Source organism: Schistocerca cancellata, chromosome 11, assembly GCF_023864275.1.
Source record: "Schistocerca cancellata isolate TAMUIC-IGC-003103 chromosome 11, iqSchCanc2.1, whole genome shotgun sequence".
NCBI classification, from domain to species: Eukaryota; Metazoa; Arthropoda; class Insecta; order Orthoptera; family Acrididae; genus Schistocerca; species Schistocerca cancellata.
In genome coordinates, this window is record NC_064636.1 from 168,050,156 (window position 1) to 168,064,418 (window position 14,263).

General features: G+C 46.9%; 1 protein-coding gene across 2 annotated transcripts in view; it reads left to right on the forward strand.

Annotated features, from left to right (window-relative positions):
* Positions 1–14,263, forward strand: part of LOC126108522 (secernin-2) — a 114,567-nt gene that overhangs the window by 57,823 nt on the left and 42,481 nt on the right. The window lies entirely within an intron of this gene.

Genomic DNA, 14,263 nt, shown 5'->3' on the forward strand with positions numbered 1-14,263 from the left:
TCAATGATATTATTTCTGAACCAACCCCCCTCCCTGACCCCCCCCTCCTCCAAAGTGTTTGAGATAGGACGTCAAAATTTTTTTAGTAAAAAAAAAATTCCAAAAAGTATTAATTTTGTAGTACACATCTTTCTGGAGAGTTTGATTTATAAAACATACATGTTCGAGGAAATGTAAGACAAGTTATTTGGTTTTAAGTGTGCCAAAGTTCAGTGCCGCGCCTCCTCACACAGCATTTGTCTATCTCAGGTCACTGTATTTTGATCTGTGGAATTCAAAAGTGTACTTTCTGTAATGGGATCCATTAAACCCACATTCAGAACAGTCGAAATTAAAATGTCCTATGGTGGCCCCCCCCCTCCCCCACCTTCCCCCCCCTCCCCCCCTCCCCCCCCTCCCCCCCCCCCCCCCCCTATGAACCATGGACCTTGCCGTTGGTGGGGAGGCTTGCGTGCCTCAGCGAAACAGATGGCCGAACCGTAGGTACAACCACAACGGACGGGTATCTGTTCAGAGGCCAGACAAACGTGTGGTTCCTGAAGAGGGGCAGCAGCCTAGTAGTTACAGGGGCAACAGCCTGGATAATTGAATGATCTGGCCTTGTAACATTAACCAAAACGGCCTTGCTGTTCTGGTACTACGAACGGCTGAAAGCAAGGGGAAACTACAGCCATAATTTTTCCCGAGGGCATGCAGCTTTACTGTACGGTTAAATGATTACGACGTCCTCATGGGTAAAATATTCCGGAGGTAAAATAGTCCCCCATTCAGATCTCCGGGTGGCGACTACGCAAGAGGACGTCATTGTCAGGAGAAAGAAAACTGGCATTCTACGGATCAGAGCGTGGAATGTCAGATCCCTTAATCGGGCAGGTAGGTTAGAAAATTTAAAAAGGGAAATGGATAGGTTAAAGTTACATATAGTGAGAATTAGTGAAGTTCGGTGGAAGGAGGAACAAGACTTTTGGTCAGGTGACTACAGGGTTATAAATACAAAATGAAATAGGGGTAATGCAGGAGTAGGTTTAATAATGAATAGGAAAATAGGAATGCGGGTAAGCTACTACAAACAGCATAGTGAAGGCATTGTTGTGGCGAAGATAGACATGAAGCCCATGCCTACTACAGTAGTACAAGTTTATATGCCAACTAGCTATGCAGATGACGAAGAAATTGATGAAACATATGATGAGATAAAAGAAAGTATTCAGGTAATGAAGGGAGACGAAAATTTAATAGTCATGGGTGACTGGAATTCGAGAGTAGGAAAAGGTAAAGAAGGAAACATAGTAGGTGAATATGGATTGGGGGTAAGAAATGAAAGAGGAAGCAGTCTGGTAGAATTTTGCACAGAGCATAACTTAATCATAGTTAACACTTTTGCTCATGAACAGGGTTCAATCTGAATGAGTGATGCTGAAAGACTTACGTTTACTGAGAAGCAGCAGAGACGCAGCAAGGTAGGAGTAGGTAAAATGTAACAGGGAATAACAATATTAATGTGCTAATAGTAAACTGCAGGAGCGTCTATAGAAAGGTCCCAGAACTGCTCTCATTAATGAACGGTCACAACGCCCATATAGTACTAGGGACAGAAAGTTGGCTGAAACCAGATGTAAACAGTAATGAAATCCTAAACTCAGATTGGAATGTATACCGCAGAGACAGTCTGGACAGTGAAGGGGGAGGCGTGTTTATAGCGATAAGAAGTGCAATAGTATCGAAGGAAATTGACGGAGATCTGAAATATGAAATAATTTGGGCGAAGGTCACGGTTAAAGCAGTCTCAAACATGGTAATTGGATGTCTCTATAGGCCCCTTGGCTCAGCAGCTATTGTGGCTGAGCACCTGAAGGATAATTTGGAAAATATTTTGAGTAGATTTCCCCACCCTGTTATAGTTCTGGGTGGAGATTTTAATTTGCCTGATATAGACTGGGAGACTCAAACGTTCACAACGGGTGGCAGGGGCAAAGAATCCAGTGAAATTTTTTTAAGTGCTTTATCTGAAAACTACCTTGAGCAGTTAAACAGAGAACCGACTTGTGGTGATAACATATTAGACCTTCTGGTGACAAACAGACCCGAACTATTTGAAACAGTTAACACAGAACAGGGAATCAGCGATCATAAAGTGGTTACTGCATCGATGATTTCAGCCGTAAATAGAAATATTAGAAAGGTAGGAAGATTTTTCTGTTTAGGAAAAGTGACAAAACGCAGATTACAGAGTACCTGACAGCACAACACAAAAGTTTTGTCTCAAGTACAGATAGTGTTGAGGATCAGTGGACAAAGTTCAAAACCATCGTACAATATGCGTTAGATGAGTATGTGCCAAGCAAGATCATAAGAGATGGAAAAGAGCCACCGTGGTGCAACAACAGAGTTAGAAAACTGCTACGGAAGCAAAGGGAGCTTCATAGAAAACATAAACATAGCCAAAGTCTTGCAGGCAAACAAAAATTACACGAAGTGAAATGTAGTGTGAGGAGGGCTATGCGAGAGGCGTTCAATGAATTCGAAAGTAAAGTTCTATGTACTGACTTGGCAGAAAATCCTAAGAAATTTTGGTCTTATGTCAAAGCGGTAGGTGGATCAAAACAAAATGTCCAGACACTCTGTGACCAAAATGGTACTGAAACAGAGGATGACAGACTAAAGGCCGAAATACTAAATGTCTTTTTCCAAAGCTGTTTTACAGAGGAAGACTGCACTGTGGTTCCTTCTCTAGATTGTCGCACAGATGAAAAGATGGTAGATATCGAAATAGACGACAGAGGGATAGAGAAACAATTAATATCGCTCAAAAGAGGAAAGGCCGCTGGACCTGATGGGATACCAGTTCGATTTTACAGAGTACGCGAAGGAATTTGCCCCCCTTCTTGCAGCGGTGTACCGTAGGTCTCTAGAAGAGCGTAGCGTCCCAAAGGATTGGAAAAGGGCACAGGTCATCCCCGTTTTCAAGAAGGGACGTCGAACAGATGTGCAGAACTATAGGCCTATATCTCTAATGTCGATCAGTTGTAGAATTTTGGAACACGTATTATGTTAGAGTATAATGACTTTTTTGGAGACTAGAAATCTACACTGTAGGAATCAGAGGTTTCGAAAAAGACGATTGTGTGAAACCCAGCTTGTGCTATTCGTCCACGAGACTCAGAGGGCCACAGACACAGGTTCCCAGGTAGATACTGTGTTTCTTGACTTCTGCAAGGCATATGATACAGTTCCCCACAGTCGTTTAATGAACAAAGTAAAAGCATATGGACTATCAGACCAATTGTGTGCCTGAATTGAAGAGTTCCTAGATAACAGAATGCAGCATGTCATTCTCAGTGGAGAGAAGTCTTCTGAAGTAAGAGTGATTTCAGGTGTGCCGCAGGGAGTGTCATAGGACCATTGTTATTCACAATATAATAATATATAATGACCTTGTGGATGACATCGGAAGTTCACTGAGGCTTTTTGCAGATGATGCTGTGGTGTATCGAGAGGTTGTAACAATGGAAAATTGTACTGAAATGCAGGAGGATCTGCAGCGAATTGACGCATGGTGCAGCGAATGGCAACTGAATCTCATTGTAGACAAGTGTAATGTGCTGCAAATACATAGAAAGATAGATCCCTTATCATTTAGCTACAAAATAGCAGGTCGGCAACTGGAAGCAGTTAATTCCATAAATTATCTGGGAGTACGCATTAGGAGTGATTTAAAGTGGAATGAACATATAAAGTTAATCGTCGGTAAAGCAGATGCCAGACTGAGATTCATTGGAAGAATCCTAAGGAAATGCAATCCGAAAACAAAGGAAGTAGGTTACAGTACGTTTGTTCGCCCACTGCTTGAATACTGCTCAGCAGTGTGGGGTCTACATCTACATCTACATTTATACTCCACAAGCCACCCAACGGTGTGTGGCGGAGGGCACTTTATGTGCCACTGTCATTACCTCCCTTTCCTGTTCCACTCGCGTATGGTTCGCGGGAAGAACGACTGTCCCCCCCAGGGGGTCCACAACTCTTTTGTGGATACGTGCGTGGCGCGCACGGGGCCCCGAGCCATTGCAGCCTTCTTTCTCTCCCGGGCTGCATTTCCTTTCCCTTCCCCTCCTTTCCCCTCCATACCCCTTTTCCCTCGCCGTCTCCTCTCCTCTATTGGTGTCCTTGCTTATGTTGGCCCCCGCTATCCTCCTGGTTCTGTTGGTTTTACACTCCGGCTTTGTTGCGTAATCATCTCCTCCTTTTGGCATTCCTTGGTCCCCCTCTGGGGTTTGACCTCCATTCCAAAATTTCTCTTCCGTAGTGTGAGCCATTTGGGGAAGAGCACCTTACCTAGTGTCTCCGACGTGCGCCCTCCTAGTACATTCCACCTTTTCTTTTACGTCGTTGTCTGATGCTAGGGTGCATAGCCAGCACGGTAGCCAGCCCGTGTGGTGGGGTCGCTATGTACCCTTTTGGTTGAGCCCCCTGAACACACAGGGATCACACTTCTGATACCTGAGCTGTGACCTCCTCATGCATGCCTTGGAGTGGTTGCTCGTCATCCTGGAGCATCGGAACTCCCGGCAATGGCCGCCGTGCCAGACGGCCCTTGCTGTGGCTGGGTGGCGCCCGTGAGGAGATCCCCTGATCGGAGTGGGTGGTATCAGGGCGGACGCTATGCAGATGAAACGCATACGGGTCCAAAACTCTGGCCGCTCTTCTGCGGCCGTCTCTCTGCGTGGTACTGATTCCTCGAGTGCTGCTTCTCTTGCCCCTTCGGCCTTCCCTTCCGTGGCTACCCCCTGGGAGGAGGGTCAGGCCCGTCGTCTAGGGGAAAAACCTTTCCCCCATTATCTAGTTTGCACCAGGACTGATGGAGATACTTTCACTAGTGTCAAACCTTTATTCTTTGTGGAACACATTGAAGACAAGTTCGGCGAAGTGGACTCCCTGAGCAAGATGCGGTCGGGTTCGTTGCTGATAAAAACTGCTTCGGCTGCCCAATCTGCGGCCCTTCGTGCCTGTACCCATCTTGGCACAATTCCCGTGTCCATTACCCCTCACCAGTCTCTAAATATGGTACAAGGTGTGATTTTTCACAGAGACCTCATCCTTCAAACTGATGAGGAACTTCGGGACAGTCTCGGACGGCGGGGTGTTCACTTTGTTCGGCGTGTTCAGAAGGGTCCTAAAGATAATCGTATTGATACTGGTGCCTTTATCCTGGCCTTTGAAGGGGATACCCTTCCTGAGAAAGTTAAGATTATGGTCTATCGTTGTGATGTGAAGCCGTACATCCCACCTCCTATGCGGTGTTTTAAGTGCTTGCGTTTTGGCCACATGTCTTCTCGCTGTTCCCAGGACCCTCTCTGTGGTGACTGTGGACGTCCACTCCATGAGGGGAGTCCCTGTGTTCCCCCTCCTGTATGTGTAAATTGTCATGGTAGTCATTCTCCACGTTCAGCAGATTGCCTAGTCTATAAGAAAGAAAAAAAGATACGGGAGTATAAGTCCCTTGATCGTTTAAGCTACACAGAGGCCCGTAAGAAATATGCACGATTGCACCCTGTGTCCATGACAGCTAGTTACGCCTTGGTTACGTCTTCATCCCTTCCTCCCCCTTCCTTACCCCCATCCCAGACCCCTCTCCTTCCCCCCTCCCCTGCAGCTCCCACACCTTCTCCTCTGGGTGCTGCCCCCCCTCCCCAGCCGGAGAAGTGTCCCACTCCTTCGGCGTCTGCCGGTCAAGGGCGCCTCTCCCGGGATGCCCCTTCCCGGCACCTTCCAGGTCAAAGGTCTGCTGCAGCGCGGCGACCGCGAGAGCTGCGGTCTATCGGCCCCCAGGTCGCCCGGTCTCTTTCTGTTCCTGATCTTGCTGCAGCTGGCTCCATTATGCCACACAGCCGTCCTCGATCTCAGCCAGAAAAGAAGAAGAAACGTAAGTCCCGGGATAAAGAGCCTCTGGTGTCACCGGAGGTCCCTTCCCCGACTTCACAACCGGATTCTGACCTGTCGTTTATGGATGTCGCCCCCTCCTTGTCGGTGACGGGTGGGCACCCGGCGGTATGACTGGATTTAGCGTGTTCAGCCCTCATTTAAACCATCGTTCTGTGGTTCTCCAATGGAATTGTAATGGCTATTATCGTCACCTTCCGGAATTGAAATCCCTTCTTTCGTCCTACTCAGCAGCTTGTGTGGTTCTCCAGGAATCTCATTTTACTGATTCTCACTCACCGACCCTCCGTGGGTTCCGTGTTTTCTGTCGAAATCGGGTCGGACCCTTGCGGGCTTCTGGTGGCGTTTGTACGTTGGTCCGTACAGACATTGCTAGCACGTGGATTCCTCTCCAAACTACATTGGAAGCGGTTGCTGTTAGGGTCCACTTAGACTCTGCAGTCACAGTATGCAATCTTTATCTCCCTCCTGACAGGACTCTTACACCTGCTGCCTTAACCACCCTTTTTCAGCAACTTCCTCCTCCCTTCCTCCTCCTCGGGGATTTTAATGCTCATCATCCTTTGTGGGGCAGTGCCTTTCCATCTAGACGAGGTCTTCTCATAGACCAGTTTATTGCAGACCACGACCTGTGCCTTCTTAATGATGGCTCCCCTACTCATTTCAGTGCTGGTCACGGTACCTTTTCTGCCATTGATCTTTCTCTTTCTTCTCCCTCTCTCCTCCCTTCATTACACTGGTCGCCACACGACGACCTTTGTGATAGTGACCATTTCCTGTTGATTATCACACTCCCTTCCCGCTCCCCGATGGACAGGTTACCTCGTTGGTCTTTCCACCGCGCCGATTGCCCTCTATACACTGCACAGGTCGAGTTTTCTCCCTCTTTGTCGGGTTGTATTGATGACCTCCTACGTGACGTGTCTGACGCGATTGTTCGCGCTGCTACCCTTGCTGTCCCGCGCTCATCTGGACAATTTCGTCGTCGGCAAGTCCCGTGGTGGAGTACGGCCATTGCCATTGCCATTGCCATCCGTGATCGTCGTCGAGCTTTGCAACACTTCAAGAGGCACCCATCTGTAGCCAGCCTTTCTACCTTTAAGCGCCTTCGCGCTAAAGCCCGTTATTTAATCAAACAGAGCAAGCGGTTATGTTGGGAACGATTCGTTTCTTCCCTTGGTTCCACTGTCCCTCTGTCATGGGTATGGGCTACACTTCGCTCTCTCCAAGGTTGCCATCGGCAGTCCACCCTCCCAGGCCTTCACCTCCCAGATGGCATTTGTAAGGACCCATTAGTTCTTGCAGAACATCTAGCGACCCATTTTGCAGTGGCATCAGCGTCGGCCTCCTATCCAGCTGCTTTCCTTCATCAAAAACAGCAGGCTGAAGCTGTCACCTTATGTTTCACCACTTGTGAGTCAGAATCTTACAACGACCCTTTCACTGAATGGGAATTTCTTTCTGCTCTATCTTCTTCTCATGATACGGCCCCTGGCCCAGATTCCATTCATAACCAGCTGCTTCAACATCTCAGTGCTCCACAACGGCACCATCTTCTTCGGGTGTTTAACCGTATCTGGCTCCAGGGTGACTTCCCTTCTCAGTGGAGGGATAGCATTGTGGTTTCTGTCCTTAACCTGGTCAGAACCCACTATCTGTTGACAGCTATCGGCCAATTAGTTTGACCAATGTTGGTTGTAAGTTACTTGAACGGCTGGTAGCCCGTCGGCTCACTTGGGTCCTCGAATCTCGGGATCTATTGTCCCCTTACCAGTGTGGCTTTCGAGAGGGACGATCTCCAATCGATCATTTACTTCGCTTGGAATCCGCAGTTCGGCAGGCTTTTTCCCAGCGCCGCCATTTGGTTGCGGTGTTTTTTGACCTTCGCAAGGCCTATGACACGGCCTGGCGCCATCACATCTTACTAACCCTTCATCAGTGGGGTCTTCGGGGCCCACTCCCGATTTTTATCCGCCAGTTCCTGATCCATCGGTCATTCAGAGTTAGGGTTGGTACTGCTTTTAGTTCTCCACGGACCCAGGAGACGGGCATCCCACAGTTTTCTGTCTTGAGTGTCCTTCTTTTCCTCATTGCTATCGATGGACTTGTGGCCTCCGTCGGTCCCTTGGTCGCCCCTGCCCTGTATGTGGATGATTTCTGCATTTGGGTTAGTTCCTCCTCGATGCCATCTGCAGAACGGCAGCTCCAGGTGGCTATACGGCGTGCCTCTGCATGGACCCTCTCACACGGGTTTCAATTCTCTCCTTTAAAATCGCGGGTGGTCCATTTCTGTCGCCGTACTACGGTCCACCCTGATCCAGAGCTCTATCTCGCTGCACAAAGATTGCCTGTGGTTCCACAGTTTCGTTTCCTAGGTCTTCTTTTCGACAACAAGCTCACTTGGCTGCCCCATATCAGACTCCTGAAGGTAGGATGTTTCCGTAAACTCAATGTCCTTCGCTTCCTTGCCCACTCCTCTTGGGGTGCGGACCGTTCCCTCCTCCTCCGTCTTTATCGTGCTCTAGTTCTGTCACGTTTGGACTATGGTTGTCAAGTATATGGTTTGGCTGCACCTTCCACGCTGCACGTGCTGGATCCAGTCCACCATCGTGGTATCCGTTTGGCCACCGGTGCCTTCCCTACTAGCCCTGTTGATAGTCTCCTGGTTGAAGCTGGGATCCCCCCCCCCCCCCCCCCTTTCTGTTCGGCGGTCCCAGCTTCTGGTGTCTTATGCACTCACTATCCGTTCCTCTGCCACTCATCCTTCTTATTCTCTCCTATTTCCAGACCATGGACGTCGCCCGCCTGACTCCCGCCCTCGGGCGGGTTTACCGGTTGGGCTGCGCCTTGCGTCTCTTAACCGTGATTTTCGGCTTCCTTCTTTGTCCTGTCTTCCTCGCTCCCTCCCCTCCACCCCTCCTTGGTTAGTTCCTCGGCCTCGAATTCGGATGGATCTCCGCCGCGGTCCAAAAGATTCCATCCCCCCGGTGGTGTTCCGTTCCTTTTTCCGCCAAATTTTATGGGAGTTTCGGGATGCTGTTGTTTTTTACACTGATGGCTCTAAATCTGCTGATCATGTTGGGTATGCCTTCATGTCCTCTGTTGGAAGGAAAATCATGTGCTGCCACCCACATGTGGGGTGTTTACTGCGGAATTGATGGCAATTTCCCAGGCCCTTACCTTTATTAAACAATCCCCACACAACCGCGTTTTGTTATGTACGGACTCGATGAGTGGCCTTCTTGCTATTGACCGGTGTTTTTCGCGCCATCCCTCGGTCTCTGCCATCCGTGACCATCTCGCTGATGTTCACCGTGCTGCTTGTTCTATTGACTTCCTTTGGGTCCCTGGCCATGTGGGTATCCCGGGTAATGAGCTCGCTGATCGTTTGGCTGGGGGAGCAGTTACTTACCCCCCGTTTTCTGTAACCCCTCCTGCAGCGGATTTACGGCTTCACATCAAATCCCACTTTGCACAGTCATGGGCCAGTTCTTGGGAGGCTACTCCACTGTCTAATAAACTTCGTGCCATTAAGGTGAATCCAGGCCCATGGCGTTCTTCCTTTCGCCTCTCCCGCAAGGACTCGACCACACTGTGTCGTCTCCGCATTGGCCATACCAGGCTGACCCATGGTTTCCTTTTGCGTGATGAGCCACCCCCGCTATGTGGTTGTGGAGCCTTCCAGTCAGTGGCCCACATTTTGGTTGAATGCCCCCTTCTTTTGGCTCTGCGTGCTAAGTACAGACTCCCCCACACTTTACCTTTGATGTTGGTTGACGATTCCCGGATGGTCTCTCTGGTTCTAGGTTTCCTCTGGGAGAGTGGTTTTTATTCTCAGTTTTAAAGTTTTTAATCTCCCTCTGGTGTTGGGACAGGGCGGTGAGTGTTTGGGTGTCTCCCACTGTAGGCAGTGTTCAGAGATTCCCGATTCACCTCCCTGCCTGGAATCCTCTTTTCTTTCCCTTTTACTCTGTTTTTAACCCTTCTTTTTAAGGCTTGGTTAGTTTTTCTATTCCCATACGTACTTTCTGCATTATAGCGGTTGTACCTTTTAAGTCACAGGTGGTCTTGCCTATGCTGCTTCAGCATAGTGTTCAGTTTGTTCTCTTGCCAACTTCCCTCGTTTGTTTTTACTAATGACAACGTGACTGCCCTTTTACGTTTCCCCTTTTTCCGTTTTATTGTTCTGCCTTTTCTGAGATGTCCCGTTAGCAGAATGGAGTCTATTTGAAACAAGGGACTGATGACCTTGCTGTTTGGTCCCTTTAACCTCAAACAACCAACCAAGAACGACTGTTTGAAAGCCTCTGTGCGCGCTCTAATCTCTCTAATTTTACATTCGTGATCTCCTCGGGAGGTATAAGTAGGGGGAAGCAATATATTCGATACCTCATCCAGAAACGCACCCTCTCGAAACCTGGCGAGCAAGCTACACCGCGATGCAGAGCGCCTCTCTTGCAGAGTCTGCCACTTGAGTTTGTTAAACATCTCCGTAACGCTATCACGGTTACCAAATAACCCTGTGACGAAACGCGCCGCTCTTCTTTGGATCTTCTCTATCTCCTCCGTCAACCCGACCTGGTACGGATCCCACACCGATGAGCAATACTCAAGTATAGGTCGAACGAGTGTTTTGTAAGCCACCTCGTTTGTTGATGGACTACATTTTCTAAGGACTCTCCCAATGAATCTCAACCTGGTACCCGCCTTACCAACAATTAATTTTATATGATCATTCCACTTCAAATCATTCCGCACGCATACTCCCAGATATTTTACAGAAGTAATTGCTACCAGTGTTTGTTCCGCTATCATATAATCATACAATAAAGGATCCTTCTTTCTATGTATTCGCAATACATTAAATTTGTCTATGTTAAGGGTCAGTTGCCACTCCCTGCACCAAGTGCCTGTCCGCTGCAGATCTTCCTGTATTTCGCTACAATTTTCTACTGCTGCAACTTCTCTGTATACTACAGCATCATCCGCGAAAAGCCGCATGGAACTTCCGACACTATCTACTAGGTCATTTATATATATTGTGAAAAGCAATGGTCCCATAACACTCCCCAGTGGCACGCCAGAGGTTACTTTAATGTCTGTAGACGTCTCTCCGTTGATAACAACATGCTGTGTTCTGTCCGCTAAAAACTCTTCAATCCAGCCACACAGCTGGTCTGATATTCCGTAGGCTCTTACTTTGTTTATCAGGCGACAGTGCGGAACTGTATCGAACGCCTTCCGGAAGTCAAGAAAAATAGCATCTACCTGGGAGCCTGTATCTAATATTTTCTGGGTCTCATGAACAAATAAAGCGAGTTGGGTCTCACACGATCGCTGTTTCCGGAATCCATGTTGATTCCTACATAGTAGATTCTGAGTTTCCAAAAACGACATGATACTCGAGCAAAACACGTTCTAAAATTCTACAACAGATCGACGTCAGAGATATAGGTCTATAGTTTTGCGCATCTGCTCGACGACCCTACTTGAAGACTGGGACTACCTGTGCTCTTTTCCAATCATTTGGAACCTTCTGTTCCTCTAGAGACTTGTGGTACACGGCTGTTAGAAGGGGGGCAAGTTCTTTCGTGTACTCTGTGTAGAATCGAATTGGTATCCCGTCAGGTCCAGTGGACTTTCCTCTGTTGAGTGATTCCAGTTGCTTTTCTATTCCTTGGACACTTATTTCGATGTCAGCCATTTTTTCGTTTGTGCGAGGATTTAGAGAAGGAACTGCAGTGCGGTCTTCCTCTGTGAAACAGCTTTGGAAAAAGGTGTTTAGTATTTCAGCTTTACGCTTGTCATCCTCTGTTTCAATGCCATCATCATCCCGGAGTGTCTGGACATGATGTTTCGAGCCACTTACTGATTTAACGTAAGACCAGAACTTCCTAGGATTATCTGTCAAGTCGGTACCTAGCATTTTACTTTCGAATTCACTGAACGCTTCACGCATAGCCCTCCTTACGCTAACTTTGACATCGTTTAGCTTCTGTTTGTCTGAGAGGTTTTGGCTGCGTTTAAACTTGGAGTGAAGCTCTCTTTGCTTTCGCAGTAGTTTCCTAACTTTGTTATTGTACCACAGTGGGTTTTTCCCATCCCTCACAGTTTTACTCGGCACGTACCTGTCTAAAACGCATTTTACGATTGCCTTGAACTTTTTCCATAAACACTCAACATTGTCAGTGTCGGAACAGAAATTTTCGTTTTGATCTGTTAGGTAGTCTGAAATCTGCCTACTATTACTCTTGCTAAACAGATAAACCTTCCTCTCTTTTTTTATATTCCTATTTGCTTCCATATTCAGGGATGCTGCAACGGCCTTATGATCACTGATCCCCTGTTCTGCACTTACAGAGTCGAAAAGTTCGGGTCTGTTTATCAGTAGGTCCAAGATGTTATCTCCATGAGTCGGTTCTCTGTTTAATTGCTCGATGTAATTTTCGGATAGTGCACTCGTATAATGTCACTCGATGCTCTGTCCCTACCACCCGTCCTAAACATCTGAGTGTCCCAGTCTATATCTGGTAATTTGAAATCTCCACCTAAGACTATAACATGCTGAGGAAATTTATGTGAAATGTATTCCAAATTTTCTCTCAGTTGTTCTGCCACTAACGCTGCTGAGTCGGGAGGTCGGTAAAAGGAGCCAATTATTAACCTAGTTCGGTTGTTCAGTGTAACCACTCATAATAATTCACAGGAACTATCCACTTCTACTTCACTACAGGATAAACTACTACTAACAGCGACGAACACTCCACCACCGGTTGCATGCAATCTATCCTTTCTAAACACCGTCTTTGTTGTTGTTGTTGTGGTCTTCAGTCCTGAGACTGGTTTGATGCAGCTCTCCATGCTACTCTATCCTGTGCAAGCTTCTTCATCTCCCAGTATCTACTGCAACCTACATCCTTCTGAATCTGCTTAGTGTATTCATCTCTTGGTCTCCCTCTACGATTTTTACCCTCCACGCTGCCCTCCAATGCTAAATTTGTCATCCCTTGATGCCTCAAAACATGTCCTACCAACCGATCCCTTCTTCTAGTCAATTTGTGCCACAAACTCTTCTTCTCCCCAATCCTATTCAATACCTCCTCATTAGTTACATGATCTACCCACCTTATCTTCAGCATTCTTCTGTAGCACCACATTTCAAAAGCTTCTATTCTCTTCTTGTCCAAACTAGTTATCGTCCATGTTTCACTTCCATACATGGCTACACTCCATACAAATACTTTCAGAAACGACTTCCTGGCACTTAAATCTATACTCGATGTTAACAAATTTCTCTTCTTGAGAAACGCTTTCCTTGCCATTGCCAGTCTACATTTTATATCCTCTCTACTTCAACCATCGTCAGTTATTTTGCTCCCCAAATAGCTAAACTCCTTTACTACTTTAAGTGTCTCATTTCCTAATCTAATTCCCTCAGCATCACCCGACTTAATTTGACTACATTCCATTATCCTCGTTTTGCTTTTGTTGATGTTCATCTTATATCCTCCTTTCAAGACACTGTCCATTCCGTTCAACTGCTCTTCCAAGTCCTTTGCTGTCTCTGACAGAATTGCAATGTCATCGGCGAACCTCAAAGTTTTTCCTTCTTCTCCATGAATTTTAATACCTACTCCGAATTTTTCTTTTGTTTCCTTTACTGCTTGCTCAATATACAGATTGAATAACATCGGGGAGAGGCTACAACCCTGTCTTACTCCTTTCCCAACCACTGCTTCCCTTTCATGCCCCTCGACTCTTATAATTGCCATCTGGTTTCTGTACAAACTGTAAATAGCCTTTCGCTTCCTGTATTTTACTCCTGCCACCTTCAGAATTTGAAAGAGAGTATTCCAGTTAACATTGTCAAAAGCTTTCTCTAAGTCTACAAATGCTAGAAACATAGGTTTGCCTTTCCTTAATCTTTCTTCTAAGGTAAGTCGTAAGGTCAATATTGCCTCACGTGTTCCAACATTTCTACGGAATCCAAACTGATCTTCCCCGAGGTCGGCTTCTACCAGTTTTTCCATTCGTTTGTAAAGAATTCACGTTAGTAATTTGCAGCTGTGACTTATTAAACTGATAGTTCGGTAATTTTCACATCTGTCAACACCTGCTTTCTTTGGGATTGGAATTATTATATTCTTCTTGAAGTCTGAGGGTACTTCGCCTGTCTCATACATCTCGCTCACCAGATGGTAGAGTTTTGTCATGACTGGCTCTCCCGAGGCCATCAGTAGTTCAAATGGAATGTTGTCTACTCCCGGGGCCTTGTTTCGACTCAGGTCTTTCAGTCTGTACCTTTGTAAAAATTTCGGCAGAA